Here is a 23,813-nt window from a genome sequence, read left to right on the forward strand (position 1 = left end):
TTAACATGAAATTGAATATTACATATTCATTAGATGATACATATTCAAATATGTATGTACACACTTACCATACACCAAGAACTGCTTTAAACTCTTCATAAATATCAAATAATGTATATCTCATAGTAGCCTTGAGAGTTAGGTTCCAACATTGTTCCCACTTTACAGATGAGGAAATAGAGGCAAAGAGGGGTTAAATAGTTGTGCCATGTCATATATCTTGTACATGATATTAAAATAGTGACAGATTTTTACATATAAAACTAAAAATCAATATTTCTGACTTCCCTTGAATATTTGGGAGTTCTGGTGAATATTGGGCTCTCAATCCTTAGGGCAACAAACATCCCTATTAGAAAGGACATGCATGCTCTAGTTTGTCAGATTCTTCACATATTCCTATTTGTGATCGGTTGACTTTAAACATTTCTATTATTTTTCCATACTCCTGTAGGTATTTAAGAAAATAACATGTGGGATAGAGCCATAGTTTTCAAGTCAAGGAGGTAAGGCTTAGCAAAGAAAGGGATTGGAAAATGGCCATGGGAGATGGAGGAAGTCCTGAGAAACTGCTTAGAGTACAGTGGTCTCCAGCATCCTGCCACCCACCTGGGAAGTGACTATAGTCACTTTTCTATTCAGCAATATGTAGTAGATGACTGAAACTGAGCTGAATGCAGAGGACACACCTCTGGGTGAAAGTCGAGCAAAACTTCAAGTCTCATGGAAGAAAGTGCTGGATAATCTCTGCCCACTCTGTACATTACAAAGAGGAGGGAATGCTGGTCAGGCACGGTGGCTCACGCCTGAAATCCCAGCATTTTGGGAAGCTCAGGCAGGTAGATCTCTTGAGCCCAAGAGTTCGCGATCAGCCTCGGCAACTCTCATCTCCAAAAAAATACAAAACTTAGCCAGGCGTGGTGCATGCGCTTGTGGTCCCAGCTACTTTGGAGGCTGAGGTGGGAGGATCGCTGGAGCCTGGGAAGTCTACACTGCTGTGAGCTGTGATCATGCCATTGCACTCCAGCCTGGTCGACAGAGTGAAACTCTGTTTAAAAAAAAAAGAGGGAACGTTGAAAGTGGCCACTCTGAGATGGCGACTTTTATTCTAAGGTCATGAGTAGAAGTTAGCCAGGTGGTGGAAGTTAGCCACGTGGGGATAGGTCACCACTTATGGCCATGGAGATTATGCCCTGAAAACATAGCTTTCCTGACAGAGCATTAAGAATACAAAGCAGCAGTTGCAAATGCTGGAGAGAGCGCAGCAGGCAGAGGAAAGGAACAGAAGATGTGTGTTTGCTGAGAGGGACCTGGAACAGGTTGGGGAGGACACACTAGCTGCCTCTACTGGTTGAGGCATTGGCTTCTGTGTATCAATTTTTGTTTTTTAATGTGATGATTAAAAAAAAGTGTTTGCTTCATAGTTTTGCTGTAAAACTTACTTTGGGCAGTACAGATAAAGTGCTTACAGGGAACATGATGCGTTGCAAACACTCATCAATATGGCTATTAAACTTAGTATAAAAACTTGTACTAAGTTTTTATTTTATAGTTTTTGGTATTGATAATGATAATGATGAGATTGATAGTATTTAAAACATTATTGTTATTAGAAATTCCACTTTGTGCCATGAAAACAAAAAATTTATGAGTTTCCATAAATGCACCATATGAAGATCCCAGTAGTAGAGCCATGGATGAAATAATGTACAATAAAGTGACCCTTAGGTGATGGGACATTGGGAAGCAGCAGATAAAAAGCAAACCAAACAGAACAACAGCAACAAAAATCCACTCAAAAATGCTTTGACAAGATTTCTTTCTGCTGTGGAAATATATTTTATATATTTTCATATGAACTAAACCATTCGGGTTCCAATTTCTCCATATCCATGACCTTTGTAATTGATTGGAGAAGTAAAGAGAGACAATTCAGGTTTGAAAAGGTGATGGTTAGTTTCTTTCTCATATCCAAAGTTAAGCTAGACTCTGAAGTTCAAATCCTCATTATAATCCTCTTTATAGCACTTACAATTCAGAAACAACTTATTTGTTTGTGCAGATGGTCCAGCTCTGCATCGGTGTGCTTGTCCTAAAGGAAAACGAAGTGAGAGCTTCCTGCTAGAACAGCCCCACAGTCCTGCCAGCAGTTGTCATCTGGATCTGTCATATTTTGCCTCTATTAACATCTGATGTCACTGATCTCACAAAAGATGGAGAACAGATGTCCTTCCCGCTGTTGTGTATTCTCTCACCCTCACTTTCTATCAGTTTTTCCTTCCAGAAGACATAAGAGGATGATGAGCTACAGGAAACAAACCGAGTCTTATACACCTAAAATTGGGTTCAGGTGCCTTTGTTTCTTGCTTGCCCTCTCAAATAGTTGAAAGCTATAGGCTCAGCTAGGATGGCATGTTCCAATGTGGGAACTCAGGGGAAATTTCTGGCTTTTTCCTTTCTCTTCTCAGCATTTATTAGTCCCACTAATAACAGCTTCTGGAGACTCATTTAGGAAGCACAGCATCTCCTCTCTTGGACCAAGAGGTGACACACCTTCAGCTCAGGGGTGTGTGAATGACCAGCCTGGCCATCAGTTGATCCAATCCCTGGTGCGACAGCATTTTCTTCAGGAATGGGCACATGCCCTAGTTAATCCAATCAGAGCTAATACTTTGACTGTTACCGGGGAGATTGGAAGGAAGTTGTTGGCAGTCCTTTGTGCTGCTCTTATAGTTTAAAGATGAAAGACTGGAGCTTCCAGAGACCGCATGGAGAGCTCCTGTTTGAGTATGAAACGTACACAGATGAAAGTGGAGCCAGGGCATGGGGAAAGAAAGAGAGGCAGAGAGATAGAGATAGAGATCCATAGACAGGTGGACAGATAGAGAGGGATAAGCTTAAAACCAACTCTCCTACTAGCCTTTTTCCATCACATGATTGAACAATTCCCCTGTTTTACTTATGTTACTTTGAGTTGAATCTTCATTAATTTGCAATTCTAAGAGTTATGACTAATAAATGTGTGCTCACAGCCATCTGGGTCCCAAGCCAAGCCTCGCCTTGCCTCTGAAGTCAGTTTGTTAATTCAGAAGGAGGAAGACAAAGTGAGGAAGAGAGCTGTGAAGCCAGGTGACCCAGAAATAGAGACAGTCACAAACATTCAAGTAGAGGGGATGTGCTAACTTGGAGTTGGTTCTGAGCCATCGGGTGTGACAAATGGTATGAAGTGTGAATTTAAAGAGATGAAGTAAAAGGTTGCAACTCTTGACAATGACACTTTGTGGCTGGAAAGCCCCCATATGACAGCTGAAGTCACACTTCCTGAGGTCGTGTGAAACATGATCAGCTTCCAGTTCTGCTCCTATCAAGCTGTGTATCCTAGTCTTCATTTCCCGTGTTCTTAGAATGTTACCAATAAAAGCATTGGTATTTTAAAATATCAATATTTATTGGTATTTTATAAATACTGGTATACCAATATTTATAAATACTGGTATACCAATATTTATTTTTTATTAATACAAGCACATGAATCTCTCTCTTTGGCTTGGGGTAGAAGGAGCAGGATCACTGGCAGCGACAAAGTTAGGCACTTATACATTACTGTTTCTCAGGAGTGCTGTGATTTTAGGTGCTTTCAGGTACAGCCCTATGAAACTCCCATTTACAATGATGTTGAAAGATAGGGTAGCGTTTTGTAGATGATTTTAAGGGGCTTGGAGGAAGCTCACTTCTACACCCCATCATGTATTTTGAGATAAGCCTCATGGCACCTCTTCTGCTTTCCCTTCTCAAGCTAAATAATGTAAGTTACTCCCAATAATCATATGATTTTTATTTCACCAAATTTCTTGAATGCAGTAACTAATCTTATTTAAAGGTGCACCCCCAGATTCTAGCACAGTTCCTAGCACATATCAGTAATAGGTGTTTAATACATTTTTGGGATTGGGATTAATTTCCTCATTATATCATCTTTGTTTATATGTATTTTTGGTCACTCTGATTCTCCTTCTGCAAGGTACTGCTTTTTATTCCAAACTCCACTCAGTTCTTCCTTGTCTCTCTGCACTTCTCCTACAAGTAAAGAGAGAGAGTGAGTTCTGGTTTCCTATGAAAAGAGGAACTCAGTCATGGTGGCCAGAGCCAATTGATTCCTAATTAAACGAAGCATAGAATTGAGCTGGGATGCATTTGTTCTGATTCAAAAGCCACCTTTCCTCCCCGCCTGATGATTGTGTCTCTTTCAGTGTCAGCACAATGTGGGCAGGGAGGAACTCTCTCTGCTCTGCTCCACTCCACACAGAGATAAAGAGAGATATAAGCACAGAATGCTTTGTGATGAAGCGGAAGCCACTTGTTAAAGCAAGGGGAGAATCGACAATAATAGGAGACTGTCCAAATGGAAAGGATGGGATCACAGGCAGTCATTCTTTTAGTAGCAGAAACTTTTCACTCCCCAAGACGCAGGAAAGAAACCAGCAGAGGTGATTAAGCCAGCGATTGGGATGAAGAGCAGTCAGAGATAGTCGGTGTGCAGAAACGACTCAGCAGGCTCGCTGAGCTGGAGCTCAACCTGTGGCTGTGTGAACCAACCCAGACACTTCATCACCGGGAATCTGCCAAGAACCAGGGCTTTAATTTATTTGTGGCAGTGGACACTGATCATCGGATATCCCGCTTAGACCCACTCATTCATGCCCTCCACAAGTATGTATGGAGCTCCCTCTACATGCCAGACTGCTTGTTAGATAGTAAGGATTCATAGGTAATTAAGTCTTTTTCACTAAAGGAGCTCCTGTTTTAGTGGGGGAAATTATAAATGACACCATAGTAAGCTCTTCACAACCACTAGCTGTTATTTTCATGTACTGGGGACCCAGGCAAGAATTCATTAGTGATTATTTCATTTGACACTAGGAAGTAAATTCTGTTTTTCTCTCTTCTTTACTGATGCGAAGAAACATGATCAGCATTGCCCAAAAATCAGTTGCAAAGCTAGGGTTTGGAGCCATGTATTTAAGAAGCAAGCACAAAGTACTGTAAGAACACAGGAGTGAATGTCTCACCTTTTTGGGGCAGGGGCCATTCAGAGAAGTGTTACCAAATAGGTATTCTTTGATTTGGGTCTTAAGGTATCATTAAAAGTTCACCTGGCAGACAAAGGGCATTTCAGTATTTGTAATATGTGAGTTGGACTGACCATAAGAGGTATTTGTGGTTTCATTTGTGAAGCCCAGTGAAGCAATAACCTTCGTTGAAAAGTCTATTTTGATAACCTGGTTTCTATTTAGTTTTATGGCTTTAAGCAATATAATTTTGGCTTCATTGCGATGTTGTCATTTTTACTGACTTTCATAGCAAGAGGTGAAGGGTTAAGAGAAGGTTAGAAGGGACAGTGGGTTTGTAAAGGGATATGGGGTCAACTCCCAGAATCAGACACAGGATTTAGAGCAAGGATAGCAAAGCCATCATGGAAGTTGAGCCCACAGTGATGATCTCAAGCAGGTTTAGAGTGTGAACACCTGGCTTTATCATCTACCTGATATGGGGTACATGAGTTTGTCCATTTGACTTAAAAGAGTTGGTTCCAGAAGACAGAAATGATGTAAGATCATTTAATTTGCCTTGGTGTTGAGTCATTTAAATGGTCTCCTGAGCTCCATTTCTGCTCTTCTCAAATCAGTACTTCCACCAGTAACAAAATTAAAATTATAAAAAATAATTTTTGCAAGTTACTCCTTTGCTTAAAAATCCTGTAGCATTCAGAATAAAATTCCCAACCATCAGTAGAGCATATAAAGCTTCTGTTTGACTCTTCAGTTTTAGCTGTTTTGTAAGCTAGAGCCTCCCCTCTTCTCCATCCCCAATGCTAGGCCCCAGTCTTTTCACATCTTGGGATATTATTGCTCTCCCATGCTCACACATACCTCCTTCATCTAGCCAACTCCTCTTTCCCTAGGGATCTCATATTAAACATCCCCTTTTTAGGAAGGCCTCTCTGATCCCTTAAAAGACTGGGCAAAGGTTGCCTTGTCTCTATTTTCGTTTCTTTTTTTTTTTCTTTTTGAGACGGAGTCTCACTATGTCACCCCCGCTGGAGTGCAGTGGTGCAATCTTGGCTCACTGCAACCTCTGTCTCCCAGGTTCCAGCAATTCCCCTGTTTCAGCCCCCTGAGTAGCTGGGATTACAGGTGCGCACCACCGCGCCCGGCTATTTTTGTATTTTTAGTAGAGACAGGGTATCACCATGTTGGCCAGGCTGGTCTCAAACTCCTGACCTCAAGTGATCTGCCTGCCTCAGCCTCCCAAAGTGCTGGGATTACAGGCGTTCCTTGCCTCTATTTTCCATAGAACCTGTTTTAACACTTACCATGCAGTCCTGGAAGTGACTGTGTGTGTCTCCTTTGCAGCCTGTGAGCACCAGAGCATTTTTGATCATTTTGAACAGGAGGTATTCAATAAATATTCTATGACTAAATGAATGGGCAAATGAAAAGATGAGAACAACTTCATTTTAAGTTTTATGGAAAAATTTGTCCAGGTTTCTAGAATGCGATTTTTCTTGTGTGTGTTATATAATAATATGTTTGGTTTGAGTTGTGTCAGGGTATAGCTCCTTGCTTTTCAATCATCTTCCCCAGTAGAATCACTGGGTAAAGAGGATCTTTACTGTGATAACAAATAAAAATGATAATGTTTAAAAATATAGAAGAGCCCCTTTTAATTTTTTATTTTGAAATAACTTCAAAATGACAGAAAAGTTGGAAGAATAATACAAAAAATTCCAGATATTGTTCACCCAGGTATTCCAAATGTTAACATTTTGTCACATTGGCTTTCTTTTTCTATATATACATGGTTTTTCTTTGAAAACATTTGAAAATAATTCAAGCTACTTAAACAAATTTACAAGAAAAAAACAACCCCATTAAAAAGTGGGCAAAGGACATGAACAGACACTTCTCAAAAGAAGACATACTTGCAGCCAACAATCATATGGAAAAAAGCCCCAAATCACTAATTATTAGAGAAATGCAAATCAAAACCACAGTGAGATACCATTTCACACCAGTCAGAATGGCTATTATCAAAAAGTCAAAAAATAAAAGATGCTGATGAGGTTGTGGAGAAAAAGGAATGCCTTAACACTGTTGGTGGGAGTGTAAATTAGTTCAACCATTGTGGAAGACAGTGTGGTGATTCCTCAAAGACCTAGACAGAAATACCATTTGACCTAGCAATCTCATTACTGAGTACATACCTAAAAGAATATAAATCATTCTATTATAAAGACACATGCATATGTATGTTCATTGCAGAACTATTCACAATAACAAAGACATGGAATCAACTTAAATGCCCATCATTGATAGACTGGATAAAGAAAATATGGTACATATACACCATGGAGTACTATGCAGCCACAAAAAAGAACAGAGGATGTCCTTTGTAGGGACATGGGTGGAGATGGAGGCCATTATTCTTAGCAAACTATTGCAGGAACAGAAAACCAAATACTGCATGTTCTCACTTATAAGTGGGAGCTAAATGATGAGAACACATGGACACAGAGGGGAACAACACACACTGGGGCCTACTGGAGGGCAGAGAATAGGAAGAAGGGGAGAATCAGGAAAAATGACTAATGGATACTAGGCTCAATACCTAGGTGATGAAATAATCTGTACAACAAATCCCTTATGACACATGTTTATCTATGTAACAAACCTGTACATCCTGCACATGTACTCCTGAACTTTTAAAATAAATGTTAAAAAATTTCCAGCTATGATGTCTCTTTAACCTCAAATACTTTGGTATGTATCTTTGAAAATAAAGACATTCTCTTACATAAATAGAGCCCAATGATCAAAATCAGGAGATTAATATTGACAAAATGCTGTTATCTAATCTGTAGATCTTATTTCAAGTCAAAGTTACTTTATAAGAAGGATTCAGTATTTAAAGAAGCATTTGGTCTGTCCTGTGTCTTCATGCTTAGCTAATTGAGACATCTTTGAATTGGAAGCTTGCCAGGATGGGATCAAGAGGCAAGAAAGGAGGGATTGAGATTTTCCTGTTAGGACACAAAGGACTGGGACAGGATGCAGCCAGGATCCTTTGTGAAAATAGGTTGAAAAAGACAGAGTTAAAGATGGAGATGGAGGGAGAGAAAGAAGGAAGAGAAAGGGAGGGGAGAATGAGAATGAAATCTGAGTGAGACTTCAGATGTCCATGTGAGGACAGACACTTAGACCTACTCTGCTCTGTTCAGCTTCCAAAGTCCCTGGTCCCTCTTCCCTGGATTGTGAGAAAGCTATGCTACATGCCAGATTGGGCTCTTTTTGGTGAATAAACCAGTGTGTTTTTCACACACACTCACACCCCATTAGATGACCTTTAAAAGACATTATTTTAAAGAAACTATGCAAAGTTTTGCCCTCTCCTGCTTATACTAGTTTGCCTTTTCAAATAATTCTCCTTTCCATGCTTTAATTTTACTTCTCTCCCAATAGATGACAGCTAAATGCAAATAAATATATTGGTTTTTCCAAACACAAACTGACCCTCTTTTCACAGTATACATATATTAAAAAGAAAAAGCAGGTTGAAAACACCTAATGAATTGAACCTGTTCCTTCCCATTCGATGTTTAGGAATGGCTGAAATTTAGCTATCCAGGGCCACTGTGTCAGGGGTCGCTGGGACCTGGTTGTTCTTCACTTCTCATTTTTCATCACAGTGATCATGCTATCTGCTTTTTGTCCGTTCTTATCAGACACACCACCGCAGACCACACTGGAAATGGGAAGCAGGCAGCCCTGTCTAGTTTGACTTAGATATCCTGAGGGCTGCACTCACCCTTACCTTCGCTGTATCAGTGAAAGCTTTTTTTGGGCATGACTAGTCTAAGACCTGGAATATGAGAACAAGACATTGAGAAATTTGTGTTTTTATCCAGAGAGCAGTCATTTGTTTATGCATTCTACAATTATTCCCAATTCTCAGCAATGTGATCTTAATCTGTTTAGGAACAGAATACAATTAGCTATAACCTAGATCTAACAGAGGTAAGTCTAACCTCTCAAAAAACAGAAGGATTTGGCAGCCAAAATTAGTAATAAGTCACAATCAGCATTTTGGTCTTTGATGATATTCCCTGGTTCAATGATTACACCTCTGTTTCAGCAGATAATATTGGGGCACTAATTAAATGAGATAATTTTTAGCTTAAAAAGATCTTAAAGATGGCATACTCCAATCTCTTCCTGATGTTTTCGCAAATGTGCCTCAGTTTACTCATCTGTGGCTGTCAGTCCTGAACTTGTGGAGGAGTTCGGTGTTCAGTGGAAGGTGTCCACTTTAGCATGCATATGGGAATGATTATTTTCCGTAACCTTCCAAGCACAGAAGAGATTCTAAATACAAGATGTCCTGTGAGTTAGAAGTAGAGATTATTGGCAAAGACAAAGAATGGCAATGGACTGAGAAATGGATCCAGAATCCTGATCTCCAGTAGTTCTCCACCTAGTTTCACTGTGAGGGTCATTGCTCAGATGACCTAGAGATGCTGAAATTCTCTTTTGCTTTGGGATCAAGACCACAAGGAGAGTTTTTATTACAACTCTTCTCTTCTGGTAATAATGAAAATGAAATATTAAGAGCTCTTCATTACAAGCCTTAGGGAAATAAGCAAATATGTTACAACTTTCTAAAATATGTCCTGATTAAATATCTCATTTCTCCACTTTCATAATTGGGAAATAATAGACCAACTGATTGTGCTAAATGGATTTCAGCAAGCCTCACTGTCTTGTTCCATCAGGAGGGAATACTTATTTCTCCATCGTGTCATCTTTTTTCTACAAACGATAACTCATTCCTACTATTCAAAGCAAATCTCTTAAAAAAATCTAACAAAGCTGTATTTCTGGATTATATAAGAGTATTTATATATGTCTGTATAGATATAAACATGATCATAGATCTGCATTGGCCCATACTGTTGAAAGCAATTTTTCTGGTTAAGGAGATCAAGGAACTTTTTTGTATTTTTTTGTTTTGTCTTTTTTGGTAAGATCAGTGCATTTTTACGAACAAACAAAAACAAACATCATAAAAAATTTAGTACTAATTCATGAATTGCTAACATAATGTTATGGTTTGTTTTAAACTCCCAAATACCTCCTATACCTTGTACCTGGGAAGAGGAATTCAGTTAAATTCAACAAATAAGGATGGAGTATACACTATATGCCAAACATCGTGCTGAGATCTGGATATATAAAGATGAGATAAGACTCTACAGGCAAGACTTCTGTGTGCTTATTTGTCTTATTGTTTCATGCAGTAATAGTAAAGATATAGATCAGGTTTTGGAGATATAGAAATCATCTTTATTTGGAACAATGAGGGAAGGTCTCTCAGAATAGCCTGAACAGGTTTTTGAAGGATGAGTAAAAGTTTACTATCCAAAGATAGTGAAGGAAGTCATTCCAGAAGGTGGGAACAGTATGGGCAAAGCAAAGAAAGTTTAGTACTGCATCATGTGTAAGGGCAAATAACAGTATTTGTGGATTGTTGGAGTATAAAGGAGTGAGACAGCATGAGGGTTAATGATCAGAATGGCTCAGAATATGAAGATCCATGAAGATCAATTAAAAACTTGCCCTTTATCTTCTAGGAAATTGGCAACTGATGAGGGGAAGTGTATCAGTCTGTTTTCATGCTGCTGATAAAGACATACCCGAGACTGGGAAGAAAAAGAGGTTTAATGGACTTACACTTCGACATGGCTTGGGGAGGCCTCACAATCATGGTAGAAGGCAAGGAGGAGCAAGTCACATCTTACGTGGATGGTGGTGGGCAAAGAGAGAGAGCTTGTGCAGGGGAACTCCTCTTTTTAAAAGTATCAGATCTCGTGAGATTTATTCACTATTATGACAACAGCAGAAGACAGACCTGCCCCCATGATTCAATTACCTCCCACTGAGTGCCTCCCTCAACATGTGGGAATTACGAGTTATACTTCAAGATGATTTGGGTGGGGACACACAGCCAAACCATATTAGGGAGCAGGAAAAAGAAACAAAAACAGCAACTAATAACTCCCAAGACCACAGCTTCGCTCCTGTCTAGAGCTTTGCTACTTAGCCACAGGAACACGGGTGATCATACCTCAACAGAAGTCTGCCAGCATTCATTACGACCAATGCTTAATCTCATCTGACAATATCAATGTCAAAATCAGAGCTTGGAGCTGGCGGTGTTTCAGCAGAGGAGTCTTTGGAGCTTCCACGAACTGGTTCAATAAACAATCTTGCTGTGAAACACAGAGCTTGGTATTTAGAAGGGTTTTAGCTGGCATATCCACAAAGCTGCAGCATCCTGTCCACTGCTAATTCCACTGTGAAATGTTGAAATACAGCTCTTAGCTCCGAGAAAGCATGTAGGCTTCTATTTGCATGCAAATCATTGCCATTCATGTGTGAACTACAGCAGGTAACAGCTCTGCCAGATGGAATAATTTGGGGTAAGGCCATCCTCTTTGTTAAAGGCCACAGGTATCCATGCATGCTGCAGTGTAGCTCATTCCTACTTTCCACGTCACCCCCTGGGGAATAATCATTTTAATGATGGGCCTCAAGGAAAGGAAACGCCATTCTACCCTGTCATCATTTAGTAAACAAAATGGTGCCAATTAGTGTAATGCTGACCTAATGTAATATTTGATGCAATTAGTAAATTGAGAGGGATAAAAAGGAACATGGTAAATTGATAGATCAAGAAAACTCCCTTGGATTTTGAAAAAGTACAGATTGCATGCATGTTTCAAGGAAAACCACTGTGGTCTCACCCCAGGTGGCAGTGCCTTGTAGTGGTTAGGAGTGTGTGTCTCTAGAATCAGAATGCTTGTGTCTCAATCACAGCTCTACCTCTTACTAACCAGAAGACTTTGAATAAAACTCACACTTCCTAAGTGTCAACTTCATCATCTGTAAAGTGAAGATAGTAGTAGACAATTGAACTTAATCCTCTCCTGGTCATATGAGGTAGGTCTGATTTAAGTAGTTTAGCAGCCTGCCTGATACATGTAAAGCTTAACAACAACTATAAATAATCATAATTACAATGAATAAAATAGCCATAGAAGCTAGTTGCATTAAATTTATTTGTAATAAATGTAGTAGCTAATGCTGTACTTGATCAATTCACAGAGCTGATTTCTCCAATAAATAGGAAGCTCCTAAGTATAGAGACCATGTCTTCTCTTCTTCTCTTCTTGTCATCAGTGGTTTGCTCACCATCTAACACTTAGGATGTGTTCAACAAATGGTTATTAAATGCACAGGTTTTAAAATTAGTAGCATTTTTTGTGTTATTTATTCCTTTACCTCCTCCTTCTTCATATCTCTTTCTCCTCTGTCGTCATCATCATCATCATCATCATTTTTTATCCTCTCTATTTCCAGAGACATGGGGATAAGATTTGTCCCAGCAGGATTCATGCTGGTTACATGGAAAGCAACACTGTTGATATTCAAATGTCCCCTAAGGCTACCTACCTCCTTATGAATCTTTGGTATCTTTCATTTGAATCTCCAGGCATACTCTTTATCTTTTCCCAAGCCTGCTCTATGCATTAATTTTATGGACTCCATTAATTAGTTTGCTTATCTTTTAGTTTCCTGTTGGATTAAGCCAGTGAGAACCCAGAAGGGTAAGGAGAGAGTTAGGGCAGGTTTCTGTCTTCTGGGTCTAACTGTTTGCCTTTGTTTTTCTCTCTGTGGCTACAGCTTCCACTAGGCAACTTTCTCTTATAGCTTTAGTGTTCCTCTTTGGATTCTGGTATGTACTACTTTTCCTTGCCATTCCCTTATTGGTTTTCCATCACCCTGCCCACTCTTTAGTAAATGTCCCTTTCATTAGTTTCTCCCCCAGGTTGCTCACCTTGAGTATGTCATCTGTTGCCCATCAGGACCTTGACTGATACAGGGTTCTAGAGCATATAAACTTCAATGGTCTGCCACCAAGTCTGTGTGATCTCTAGTTCCCACTTGCCACGTGGCAGGACCTTAGCAGCAGAAAGGGACATTTTCTTGCCTTTACAGTGATCACTAAGTGACGAGAAGAAGAGCAGGTGTCTCCTACATAATTGCTGCAGAACCGTTGTTTCTCAGGTCCAGCTGTTTTTGTCTCTTTTATGCTATCTGTCTCCAAATCTCTGATATGTTGCTAATATACTGCTTAGGCCACCTATGAGATACCCGTGAGGTCCATTATGGTGGATAATTAGATTTTAGGGGTCAGAAATCCTGAAATCAAAGCCTTTCCCAAATTGCCTATCAGTCAGAACTCAAAAGGATTCTAGGACTCATTTAAAAATTCAACTTTTTTTTTTTTTTTTGCCATGGAGACAGGGAGGAGTTGCTCAACTAACATGTTGGCAACTACAGACAGCTCTTTTGTCATCTGTTGGATAAGGGAGACACTTAATCAAACACCTAAAACAAAACATGCTTGTTATTTACAAAGAGATACGTAAAAGCAAATATCAAATGTTTGCACAAACTTTTTATAAAAGGACCACAACTTGAGAACCCCAGAATAATGTCCAGAGATGCCTGTGACTTCCATTTGAAACCATACTCACTTAAGAAAACTAGAACTTTATCCTATGAAAATTTATTTGAATGGAGACTCATCCACCCAAGAGAAAGCTTCTGTTTTAAAACTGGTAAATTTTATTTGTAGATTATCAGCAAAATAAAAACACAACATTGAAATAGGAGTCTCAGAGACAGTATGGGTTCCTGAATATACATTCTTATGTCACAGTTTGGGAAATACTTACATAAATAAACTATAGTGATACAAGAGAAATTCATCCCATTTGAAGATTCAGAAAGAAGGTGATGTTTAATTTGAGTCTCTTAAGGATGAGGGAAGATGGTGAAGGGATAAATATGGTGAGAAGAGGCAACAGCAGTTGCTCGTAACAGCAACCGTTTTTTGAGAATATATGAAGTGTCATGGCAATAACTTATCTGCCTGCCCATATTTGAGGGCATGGCATATTTTAGAAAGTGTGGAAAGTCCAGTATGGCTGGGCTGTATTGTGCATTATTGGAAAGCCACTGGAGAGGAGGATGAAATAAGAGATTAACTTTGAAGGCGCTTGAATGTAAAGGAGTTAGGACCAGTCTAAGTCAGTGTTTTTCAAGCTCATTCTGTCTCTCTCTTGCAGTGAAACCTTTCATTGAAAAAGTCTCATTCAGAAGACAAATGTGTAACAAAGAAAATGGGGTTCACTTCCAGTGGAAGATGCGGAGATGGGCAGGAGCTTCCTAGAGTTTAATAAGCACAGTCTGAAAGCCTGCTCTGGGTAGTGGGAAATCACCAGATTTGTGTTTAGGAAAGATTACCACAGCTCCATGGAGAAAGAAAGAAGACCAAATTGTCTAGTGCAGTAATAGAAGGGAGAGGTGATGAGGGCTGGCATGAAAGCTACAATGGCTGGCTGCAGTGGCTCACACCTGTACTCCTAGTACTTTGGGAGGCCAGGGTGGGAGGATTGCTTGAGCTTAGGAGTTCAAGACCAGCTTGGGCAACATAATAAGACCTCATCTCTACAAAAAATAAAAAAATTAGTCGGACATGGTGGTGCACTAATTTTGCTGGTGAGGAAGGCACTGACAGATTTACATCCTGATGAGGAAGGCACCAGCTACTCAGAGGTTTCAGCTACTCGAGAGACCGAGGTGGGAGGGTCGCTTGAGCCTGGGAGGTGGAGGCTGCAGTGAGCTGTGATCATGCTACTGCACTCCAGCCTGGGTGACAGAACCGAGATCCTGCCTCAGGAAAAAAAAAAAAAAAAAAAAAAGCTATGATGATGAAAATAAAGAGGGACAGATGCATAGTCAGGCCTGAGGTAGAATCAGTATGATAATATGATATTGTGACTTCTTAACTAACAGGTGTAAGGGAAGTAGGAGCACCAAGAATGTCTGGGGCTTTCTAATAGGCTTAGATTGATTAGGAAGTTCTAGGCATCACTAGGAAACAAACCAAAGAAGACTGTCTCACTTGTTTCAGAGCATTGGTCTATCATGCTGGACATATAGAGGGCAGTCCTCAAAAAGGCACTTGGGAAGAGAAGCAGAACAACCTGTTTCTGGAATAACATCTGGAATAGAACGGGGTCCCATTTCCCCATTAACCAAGAATAAATCCCAAAAACAAGAACTCAGGATGGAGCACTCTGAAATCCCCATGGTTTGGAAAGGGTGTGGAGGACATGCTCAAGTTTACTGTATTTAGCTTAGGTGGTGAAAGAAGATCTCTTAGTAGATGACATCTGGGGGAAAAATCTGAAATAAGTAAGGGAGGAAGCCAACCTGATTCAGAAAAATCACATTCCAGGTAGAGAAAAAGGCAAGCATAAAGGCTGTATTCCTGCATATTTCAGGAGCAGCAGGAAAGCAAGTGTACCTACAATGGAGTTTCCAGGAACCTGCAGGTAGTCTAGGTGGAGGCAACAAAGGTGATAAGTGTGATAACTAGGCAGAGGTCAAATCATACCAAACCCTGAAGGCCAGGGGCAAGGAATAGGTAATATGGTAAACTTGGTATTTGGTAAATTTGGGTTTTGTGTAAGGTGACTTTGGAAAAGGACAGGCATAGTTTGAAACATGAAGGATCAATTTTAGAGTGAATGACAAAAAAGATATGACTTCCCCAAACTGGTGTACAGATTCAGGAATTTACCAAAGCCCACGTATATCAACTGAAAAAGATTCAGGAGGTTAATGGACACCAGATAGTTAAGGGGATTTACTAAAGGAACAAAAAATATATCACCATCATCTGTTCTCCCAGAGACACCAAACATACACATATTGCTTGTCTTCGATAGCATAGGCAGCTCACTTATAAACCACCTCTTCAGAGTGTCTTAGCAGCACGTTCCCTCAACTAATTGGCGTTCCTCTCATCTAACACATCAGCAAAATCTATTGGCTCTATCTTCAAAATGTCTTCTGAGTCTATAGGCTAGTTTCGTTTCATTTCTTTCTTTTTTTTTTTTTTTTTGAGATGGAGTCTCGCTCTGTCACCCAGGCTAGAGTGCAGTGGCGTGATCTCAGCTCACTGCAAACTCTGCCTCCCTGGGTTCAAGCGATTCTTGTGCCTCAGCCTCCTGAGTGGCTGGGATTACAGGCATTCGCCACCTCGCCTATAATATTTTTTTTTTTTGGTATTTTTAGTAGAGATGGGGGTCTCACTATGTTTGTCAGGCTGGTCTTGAACTCCTGACCTCAAGTGATCTGCCCGCTTCGGCCTCCCAAAGAGCTGAGATTACAGGTGTGAGCCACCGCGCCCAGCCTATAGGCTAGTTTCTATCCCTCCTGTTCTCATTTCCATATTTTCCTGGCCCAATAAAATGGCTTCCATATTTCACTCTTTATTTTACCTTTAGCTTGCACCCAGTAAAATCTATTTTCCAAAAAACAGCTAGAGCGATCTTTCAAAATGTGAATCTGATTCTGTTATTCACTTTTGCAAAACCTTCAGTGCCGTCCTGTTCCTTGCCCCTGTCCTTCAGAGCTTGGTATGATTTGACCTCTGCCTGGTTATCACTCCTATCACCTTTGCTGCCTCCACCTAGAATACCTGCAGGTTCCTGGTAACTCCATTCTAGCTACACTTGCTTTCCTGCTGCTTCTGACATATGCAGGAGTAGAGCCTTTATGCTTGCTTTTTTCTCTACCTGAAATGTGATTTTTCTGAATCAGGTTGGCTTCCTCCCTTACTTATTTCAGATTTTTCCCCCAGATGTCATCTACTAAGAGATCTTCTTTCACTTCCTAAACTAAAATAGCTGTATCCCCTATTCCCATCTCCAAGTTATCCTTAACCCTTTCATGTTTTTCTGTAATACTTATGTCTCCTGGAAAATATATTACATTTGCATTCATTTGTCTCCTTATGAGTGCCTTCCTCATGAGCATGTAAATCTTTGAGGGTAGTACTTTAGTTTTTATTGGTCGTTGTTAAATTGCTAAGACCTCATACAGTGTCTGGCACATAGTGCACAATATGTTTTTTTTTTAGTGTATCTTGATGCATAAATCAGATGGCTGCCTTCCTTTCCCCTTGGATATTTCTTCTTCTGGCTCTTATGTGTAATCTGCTGGCTATCCAACCCGTGCCACATCAGAAACCTCTTGCTTGTCTCGGGTAATGATTTTTCCAGTACTGAGGGGAATGTCACATTTGCCATGTGGTTGGAGCATCTGAAAGGACTGATTTATTTTGCAGAATCTCATGAAATCTGGGTGATTTAGGTGTGAAATAATGGCATACATAATTATGTGAAAAAAATCAGATACCATTATATAGAGTAGTAGCAGATACCAAAATGTTTAAGAATAATTTATAAACAGAAAGGAAACTTAAGTCTGTGAAAATTCTGTCCAGTGACTTATTAGGGGTTTTAGTAAGCATTTGAAGAAAAGGGTCAATTACTCTATTACAGTTTTAGAACTTCTTAGATAATTTTCTTGGGGTAACAATTAACTTTATTGTCAGTCATAATTGTCAGCTTTCAATGAGCAGCGATTATTGCTCCCAAGTTTTGTGGGTTCTCCAGGGGGAGTGGGGGTCCTCCAAAGGTGGTTAATGCTATCTTTAAGAGTGCACATTCTGCCGGGTGCAGTGGCTCACACCTGTAATCCCAGCACTTTGGGAGGCCAAGGCAGGCAGATCACGAGGTCAAGATATTGGGACCATCCTGACCAACATGGTGAAACCCCGTCTCTACTAAAAATACAAAAATTAGCTGAGCGTGGTGGCACACGCCTGTAGTCCCAGCTACTCGGGAGGCTGAGGCAGGAGAATCTCTTGAACCCAGGAGGCGGAAATTGCAGTGAGCCGAGATCGAGCCACTGCACTCCAGCCTGGTGACAGAGTGAGACTGTCTGAGGGGAGGGGGTGCCGGTGGTGGGGTAAGAAAAGAAAAAAAGAAAAAAAAACAAAGAGTGCACACTCTTTCTTGTCTTTCCTGTTTACTGCTTCTTGGATAGTTTTGAGCATGGTAATATGAGAATTATTGTCAAAGGCATTAGAGCCCAAAAGGAGTCAGGAGGATTTTTTTTCCCCTAATGATAAACTTTTTGAACCATTATCCAACTAATTTGAAACACTTCAAGAAATGATTCACTTACGATTCCCCTTGTATGAATATTCTGCAGTATCTAATAGAAGTGTCAAGGAAAATTTTTTTCTATGATCTAAAGCTTAAGCTATTTTTTTCCCTTAATTTCGCCCCATTAGTCTTACTTTCATCTTGTTCGTGTTAAAAATTTACTCTGCATTTTCAGCCTTGCGCACTTCGGATGTGTTTCTGGAATTAGTGACCTGGATTAAGTTCTTCTGTCTCTCTCTTGACTTGGCTGCTTCCTTTCCTGTTTCTCTTCTTGGGGCTTTCTCGGGTTTAATTTCATATTTTGGGAGTTAAAGTGCTCATTCCTGAGTCCAGCAACCCATCTCGACGCAGGGATGGATCAAAGCCTGCTTCATTTCAGATGTAGCCAACATTTGCTGGGCTTCCAGTCACGGTAGGCATCATGCCTATTGCTTTTTGCACACATTGTCTCATTTCATCACCATAAAGGCAGCCCTGTGATGTGGGTATTATTTTTCTCATTTTAGAGGTGAAAAAATTGGATCAGATGAGATACCCGAGTTTGCATCTCAGATCTGTCTTATTGACTCCAAATTCTGCTCTATCATAGGGCAGTAAGCCAAAGAAATTCTTTTTGGCTGCCATTTAACATTATAAGCTAAGATTTAATTGACTTTTCACTCCAACTCCTGGGTCACTTTTAGAAATGGTGCTTTGGAGGAAGAAACGTCTTAGCAGATGATGTCATAAATGTTACTTTTTCCCAAATGATTCATGGAAGCAGAAATTATAAATTACAAAATATTTATAAGTAAGCAATAAAAACATTTGATATTATAAAAAAAAATTTTCCCCATCAGCTTCTTCCCGAATACCACTCCCCATACATCCTGGTTTCAACTCTGGCTTTCCATGTTGCATTATAGGTTATTCATTTGTGTCTAGAGATCTTTCCTCTGTGAGTTTCCTTTGATAATTTAGCGATCTTTATCAGTGTTTGCGATGTCTCATTTGTGAATTTCATTAACAAGCTATTTGCTGCCTCTTTCAGACCATTAATGAAGATGCTAAATGAAACTCAGTCCATCAATCCCTATGCCACCCTGCTGGAAAACTAGGTACTCAGAGGTTTATGATTATTCCTTGTTCGTGACTCTTGAGCCAGTTCCCAAATCAACTGAGAGTACTTATAGCCAAGCCAATTTCAATTAATCTGCCAGGAGAATTTCATGAGCAAAAGCAGCACCTGCTTCTCTAAAACTAAGATGGATCACTTGCATTCACTTAACCTACTAAAATTAAAGTTGTGTCCAAGTAGCAATTATGAGACATTACTCTAGTGATAGTCAATCTTTTTTGAATTTCTGTTTACCTCATATTTTCTGTGACCAAGAGTTGTTTCTTAAATATGTCTAATTTTCAGTTCTACATTTGAAAATCAATATGATTATTTATGTTCTTTATCTTCATAATTTAAAAGAGGCTTGTGTTAGTGTTATTTGTTTCTTTCTCTACCACAGCTAATAATTTTTCTGCCGCAGTTTATACTAGAAAAAATTCTTATGATCAGCATTGTGTAATAAAAAAACATGCAGGCTTTGGAGTTAGTAGATTTAGGTTTAAAATCTCTGCTTCCCCGCTTTCTAGCTATCTGACTTTGGACATATAATAACTTCTCTGTGCCTGTAAAAAGCCTCAAAATAATGTCTATAGCATAAGAAAATCTATAAAAATAATAAAAACCATAGGAACAGTAATTTCTACCTTTCCAGTTTTCAGAATGAAGATGAAGATTAGCAATGATGGGATGTAATAAGTAGTCAACAAAAGGGAGCCATTATTGAATTGAATTTTTCTTCCTCCTTTGCAATGACTCCTGGCCTACTTACATATTAATATAATTATGTTCCATGAATTAATTTAAAAGGTAGTGAAAAGTCCAATAAAAACCAAGAAAGTCTAATATGAAAAAAATCAACCTTGCTAAGAAATTGATGAATTTTTATTTTATTTTATTCATTTTATTTTATTTTTTGAGACAGAGTCTCACTCTGTTGTCCAGGTTGAACTGCAGTGGCATGATCTCGGATCACTGCCATCTCCGCCTCCTGGGTTCAAGCGATTGTCCTGCCTCATCCTCCTGAGTAGCTGGGACTACAGGCACATGCCACCATGCCCAGCTACTTTTTGTATTTTTTTTAGTAGAGACGCCATGTTGGTCAGGCTGGTTCTGAACTCCCAACCTCAGGTGAGCTGCCTGCCTCGGTCTCCCAAAGTGCTGGGATTATAGGTGTGAGTGACTGTGCCCGGCCTGAATTTTATTTTATTTTATTTTTAATTTCAACTTTTATTTTAGATTCAGGGGATACATGTGCAAGTTTCTTATACTGGTATGTTGTGTGATGCTGAGGTTTGGGGTTTGATTAATCCCATCACCCAGGTAGTGAGCTTAGTACCAGTACATAGTTTTTCAGGCTCTGTCCTTCTCCCTCTCTGCCCCCTTTTGGAGTCTCCACTGTCTATTGCTCTTGTCTTTGTGTCCACATGTATCCAATGTTTAGCTCTCATTTATAAGTGAGAACATGTGGCTTTTGGTTTTCTCTTTCTGCATTAATTTGCTTAGGATAATGGCCTCCAGCTGCATCCGTGTTGCTGCAAAGGACAAGGTTCTTTTTTATGGTTGCATAGTATTTCATGATGTATATGTACCATATTTTCTTTATCTAATTCACCATCGATGGGCACCTAGGTTGATTCTGTCTTTGCTATTGTGAATAGTCTGCAACAAACATATAAGGGCATGTGTCTTTTTGGTAGTACAATGTATTTTCCTTTGGCTGTGTGCCCAAGTGATAGGATTGATGGGTTGAATGGTAGTTCTGTTCTAAGTTCTTTGAAGAATTGCCACACTGCTTTGCTTTCCACAGTGGCTGAATTAATTTACATTCTCAGCAACAGCGTATAAGTGTTCCCTTTTCTCCACAGCCTCATCAGCATCTACTATTTTTTGACGTTTTATTAGTAGCCATTCTGACTGGTGTAGGATGGTATCTCATTGTGGTTTTGATTTGCATTTCTCTGATTCTTAGTGATGTGGAGTAGTTTTTCATGTTTGTTGGCCACTTGCACATCTTCTTTTGAGAAGTGTATGTTCATGTCCTTTGCTCACTTTTTATTTTTTATTTATCTTTATTTATTTTTTTCACTGTTTTTTGAAACTTTATTAGATCAAACTTTTAGACTACCTTATTGACTAATGTTTAACAAGTTGTATTTTAGTGTATTATTCTACTTGTTTTTTATTTTTATTTTATTTATTTTATTATTATTATACTTTAAGTTCTAGGGTACATGTGCACAATGTGCAGGTTTGTTACATATGTATACATGTGCCATGTTGGTGTGCTGCACCCATTAACTCGTCATTTACATTAGGTATATCTCCTAATGCTATCCCTCTCCCCTCCCCCAACCCCATGACAGGCCCCGGTGTGTGGTGTTCCCCACCCTGTGTCCAAGTGTTTTCATTGTTCAATTCCCACCTATGAGTGAGAACATGCGGTGTTTGGTTTTCTGTCCTTGAGATAGTTTGCTGAGAATGATGGTTTCCAGCTTCATCTATGTCCCTACAAAGGACATGAACCCATCCTTTTTTATGGCTGCATAGTATTCCATGGTGTATATGTGCCACATTTTCTTAATCCAGTCTATCATTGATGGACATTTGGGTTGGTTCCAAGTCTTTGCTATTGTGAATAGTGCTGCAATAAACATATGTGTGCATGTGTCTTTATAGCAGTATGATTTATAATCCTTTGAGTATATACCCAGTAATGGGATTGCTGGGTCAAATGGTATTTCTAGTTCTAGATCCTTGAGGAATCACCACACTGTCTTCCACAATGGTTGAACTAGTTTACAGTCCCACCAACAGTGTAAAAGTGTTGCTATTTCTCCACATCCTCTCCAGCAGTTGTTTCCAGACTTTTTAATGATCGCCATTCTAACTGGTGTGAGATGGTGTCTCATTGTGGTTTTGATTTGCATTTCTCTGATGGCCAGCGATGATGAGCATTTTTTCATGTGTCTTTTGGCTCCATAAATGTCTTCTTTTGAGAAGTGTCTGTTCATATCCTTTGCCCGCTTTAATGGGGCTGTTTGATTTTTTCTTGTAAATTTAAGTTCTTTGTAGATTCTGGATATTAGCCCTTTGTCAGATGAGTAGATTGCAAAAATTTTCTCCCATTCCGTAGGTTGCCTGTTCATTCTGATGGTAGTTTCTTTTGCTGTGCAGAAGCTCTTTGGCTTAATTAGATCCCATTTATCAATTTTGGCTTTTGTTGCCATTGCTTTTGGTGTTTAAACATGAAGTCCTTGCCCATGCCAGTGTCATGAATGGTATTGCCTAGGTTTTCTTCTAGGGCTTTTATAGTTTTAGGTCTAACATTTAAGTCTTTATTCCATCTTGAATTAATTTTTGCATAAGGTGTAAGGAAGGGATCCAGTTTCAGCTTTCTACATATGGCTAGCCAGTTTTCCCAGCATAAATAGGGAATCCTTTCCCCATTTCTTGTTTTTGTCAGGTTTGTCAAAGATCAGATGGTTGTAGATGTGTGGTATTATTTCTGACGGTTCTGTTCTGTTCCATTGGTCTATATCTCTGTTTTGGTGTCAGTACCATGCTGTTTTGGTTACTATAGCCTTGTAGTATAGTTTGAAGTAAGGTAGCATGATGCCTCCAGCTTTGTTCTTTTGGCTTTGGATTATCTTGGCAATGCAGGCTTTTTTGGTTCCATATGAACTTCAAAGTAGTTTTTTTTCCAATTATGTGAAGAAAGTCATTGGTAGCTTGATGGGGATGGCATTGAATCTATAAATTACCTTGGGCAGTATGGCCATTTTCACGATATTGATTCTTCCTATTCACGAGCATGGAATGTTCTTCCATTTGTTTGTGTCCTCTTTTATTTCCTTGAGCAGTGGTTTGTAGTTCTCCTTGAAGAGGTCCTTCACTTCCCTTGTAAGTTGGATTCTTAGGTATTTTATTCCCTTTGAAGCATTTGTGAATGGGAGTTCACTCATGATTTGCCTCTCTGTTTGTCTGTTATTGGTGTATAGGAATGCTTGTGATTTTTACACATTGATTTTGTATCCTGAGACTTTGCTGAAGTTGCCTATCAGCTTAAGGAGATTTTGAGCTGAGACGATGGGGTTTTCTAAGTATACAATCATGTCATCTACAAACAGGGACAGTTTGACTTCCTCTTTTCCTAATTGAATATCCTTTCTTTCTTTCTTCTACCTGATTGCCCTGGCCAGAAGTTCCAACACTATGTTGAATAGGAGCGGTGACAGAGGACATCCCTGTTTTGTGACAGTTTTCCAAGGGAATGCTTCCAGTTTTTGCCCATTCAGTATGATATTGGCTGTGGGTTTGTGATAAATAGCTCTTATTATTTTGAGATATGTCCCATCAATACCTAATTTATTGAGAGTTTTTGGCATGAAGGGCTGTTGAATTTTGTCAAAGGCCTTTTCTGCATCTATTGAGATAATCGTGGTTTTTGTCTTTGGTTCTGTTTATATGCTGGATTACGTTTATTGATTTGCGTATGTTGAACCAGCC

At 39.5% G+C, this 23,813-nt stretch overlaps 1 long non-coding RNA gene across 2 annotated transcripts in view; it reads left to right on the top strand.

Moving 5' to 3' along the window:
* LOC107968867 (uncharacterized) overlaps positions 1-23,813 on the top strand; it is a 443,383-nt gene that overhangs the window by 99,042 nt on the left and 320,528 nt on the right. The window contains exon 3 of one of the 2 annotated variants that reach the window (XR_002939988.3): positions 2,063-3,049. The exons of the other annotated variant lie outside the window; for it this stretch is intronic. This is a non-coding gene — a long non-coding RNA (uncharacterized LOC107968867). Of the gene's footprint in view, positions 1-2,062; positions 3,050-23,813 lie in introns of those variants that run through there. 2 annotated transcript variants of the gene reach the window in all.

This window comes from Pan troglodytes, chromosome 18 (assembly GCF_028858775.2).
Source record: "Pan troglodytes isolate AG18354 chromosome 18, NHGRI_mPanTro3-v2.0_pri, whole genome shotgun sequence".
NCBI lineage: Eukaryota > Metazoa > Chordata > Mammalia > Primates > Hominidae > Pan > Pan troglodytes.